Raw genomic sequence first — 3225 nt, 5'->3', positions numbered from 1 at the left:
AAGTTCAAAAATTGATGTGTGTGTTACTAGACTTGAGACTTATTCACACAACATATTCCCAAACTTTCATAATAATCATTTGTCTAGTAGTTTCTCAATCACATATAAACACTTATTTCTCTTTTTCTTTAGGGCTTTTTTGTAATATGAATAGAAATACAAATCTCAGTACCCTTTTAAATTATTTTATCACTACATGATTTGGACATTAAATGCCATTTTCAAGTTTGGAGCATTCCGATTCATTTTCAAACTTGAAAATGGCATTAATGTCCAAATTAAGTTGTGATAAAATAATTTAAAAGGGTTCTGAGATTTGTATTTCTATCTATATTTAAACATTCATTTATATTTTCTATTTTTATATTTTATCCAAGTTGTATTATATTGTGTTGTAATTAAAAAATAAAGTGATAGATTTTATCAATTTAATAGTAAGCACTATTATTCACATTAGTCCAATTATATTTTCTTATGACTCTCAATATATTTCTTGAATATTCCAATGCTGTCTGCTGTACATTATAATTTTAGTCGAGTCAGATCTGTAATGCAGCATCTGGACAATGCTTCAACAATGATCAAGTCTGAACTTTCCTTGTTGGACTAGACCCAACAACAGTGATTTTTCATGTGAGGAAAAAACACTACATCGAAAATTTGAAACAAATTAGTCACACAAGGTGTTTTTTTTAATGATAGAAATAAAAAGTCTTGATATTCTTCATAATTTTCAAGTTGCAATTTATTTATTTATATATTAATACATTATAATATTTACAGATCTATCCTAATAATATTTCCTATCCACCTAATATTTACAACCTCTTCTGGAGATACGGACAACCTGAAAAGATGAAAATTAATTTTTTTTAAATCAGTTATTTGAATGAAAACAGTAATATTACCTAGTTTATGAGTCAGGAGTTCCTAACATCTTATCATCACATGTTTAAACTGATTGAACCACATCTGTAGATTATCAATAAATATTTAGGACATTTATATAATCATAGTAACATCAAACTAAAATGCATATAGAAAATGCATTCAAACATGGCTTACTTTAGATAATCTATAGTAGGCTGTGATACAAATCAATAAAAATGCATTTAGAAAATGCATATAGAATCCATAAAAAATATTTAATCGAGCATTAGCGAGTTTTTACTTTCAACTCAAGGCCAAAGTCGTTGTCCGTCGTGTGTATGTTCAACAATAACTTTTGAAAGATTTGATCAATCAACTTCAAATTTTGAACACATATTCTTCGACTCTTTTTACAGCTCAAGCTCGTTGGCCAACAAAATTTATCGACTCCTTCGTCCTTTTTCAGGATATAACAAATAACATTGAAATTGCTCAAGTAAAACATTTGTTGTGATTTATCATTAAGCCAGTTGAAGAATTCATTGCATGCAATCACTAAAGTTTTTCCATTCATTCATTCATAACATCAGCTGAGGCTATTTGGGAGCTGTCACACAGACAGTCCTTCATGGGCTGACACATGATTTCAGCTGGCTAATTTGCAACTTTTACATCAACAAACTGATACGGGTTGAGATATCAATGTGCGATTTTCTCTTGGAACTCTGTATTGAAATCATGTATCACATGACAATCTTCTCATTAAAAAAAATAAATTTCGATTCATATGAGGGAAAAAGATGTTGAAGCGAAAGAGTAATTTTCCATTTCAAATAGGATCCCCAATGAAACCTCCTTTCAAATCATTCTTGTAAAAGAAATATTTAGCTGTTTTCATAATTTTAATCAACTCTGTATGATGAAAATTTGCGGGTTTCAAAAATTACAATACAACAGTTCATGAGTGAGTTCTCCAACCCAGGGTGTCACTAGTGCAGAGTTGGTATAAATTATGGATACAGCTAAATATTTATTTCACAAGAATAATATTACATTAGGATTCATTGGTTATCCCATTTGAAATGAAAAATTACTCTGTCGCTTTAATATAAATGATAATTTCCACATACTAAAATCAAGGTACAAGTAATATGTAACTTTTTGGCTGTCGACCATTGATTGTAATGGTTATCTCGCCAATCTGACACTTACCTTCTCACATCACTTCATCCTCTCCAGCAATATCAAGAAGGAACCACTCATTCTGAGGCAGTGGCCTATTGACAATGTTTTCGACACCATGAGCCACTGCGTTCAGAAAGTGTGTAATTCTTATTTTTCCGTTGGTAAACGACGAATCGCCTTTTTGATATCGCGAGTAATCTTGTTTTCCCTTGGTTGGTTGACTGCAATGTCTCTATGAACTCGAATGATATTATCATAAGAGGTTTTCTCTATTGTTTGGAGACTTCCTAAAAAGCAATTAATTCAAAGCATATTACAAGAAAATTTTTAACAATTGCAAATGTCAAAGGACTTGAAATAACTGCTGTGCTCTCATCAGTTGAACCACTTTTTATTGATCTTGCAGCTGTGTATTTGATCAAGCATAAAAAATACAATTGATAATATTTTGTATGCAGGAATTTTAGTAATTTTAAGCCTATGAGTTTAAAGGTAAATCTTTGACAAAAATAAATTATTACTTCATCATCCACTATTATTCTGATCTCCTTTGCTTAATTTTAATTTTTAATGGTTCTGTGTTTGAGTTTCCTCGCTGTTGCAACCTAATTTTCTTAAAAGCCAATGATAAGTTAAATTGTAATGCACATTTTAATCTAATGTAATTATTCCAATTTCGAGGGCGTTTCATGATGTTATTTCAGTATTTCATGATCATGATTTCAGTATTTCCTAGTGGGGGGCATGCATAAGGTTACGTCGAGGATCAAAACTTCAAATGACTGAATAATCACATCTCCTCATACAGCTTGTTCATATCAGCTCGTCAAGGCGGTTAAAAATCATTTATCATGTCACTAAAATTTGTTGAAAAAATAGAAAATTTCTCCTTTAGTGTATTTTAGCCCATATTTTTCAATGCATAGAAAAATGACCGATTTCTATATTCAAAACTGTGTGTCTCGGTAACTCAAAATGATACTTGGTCTTGATTTGAAGAAAAGAATCTACTCTTTTATGTAGGGGAATGATTTTTGTAAAAATATAATCGTAAAGTAAGATACGTTTGTTTCAAAAAATCAAGAAATTTGCGATATTTTTCTCATTTTTACAGTTTCGACAGTTTTTCGATAATAAACAGTAATGCAAGATCAATTTAAGGCAACTATG

At 30.4% G+C, this 3225-nt stretch overlaps 1 long non-coding RNA gene across 1 annotated transcript; it reads right to left on the bottom strand.

The window, feature by feature from the left end:
• Window positions 1-720: 720 nt before the first annotated feature.
• On the bottom strand, window positions 721-2215 carry LOC120354401. Its single transcript, XR_005572989.1, has 2 exons — window positions 2083-2215; window positions 721-847 (listed from the first exon to the last, which is right to left on the bottom strand). It is a non-coding gene; the product is annotated as an uncharacterized LOC120354401 (long non-coding RNA).
• Window positions 2216-3225: the final 1010 nt, after the last annotated feature.

The sequence above is a fragment of the Nilaparvata lugens genome, chromosome X (genome assembly GCF_014356525.2).
Source record: "Nilaparvata lugens isolate BPH chromosome X, ASM1435652v1, whole genome shotgun sequence".
NCBI classification, from domain to species: domain Eukaryota; kingdom Metazoa; phylum Arthropoda; class Insecta; order Hemiptera; family Delphacidae; genus Nilaparvata; species Nilaparvata lugens.
The sequence above is the reverse complement of the archived record's forward strand: the minus strand, read 5'-3'. Positions and strand labels throughout refer to the sequence as shown.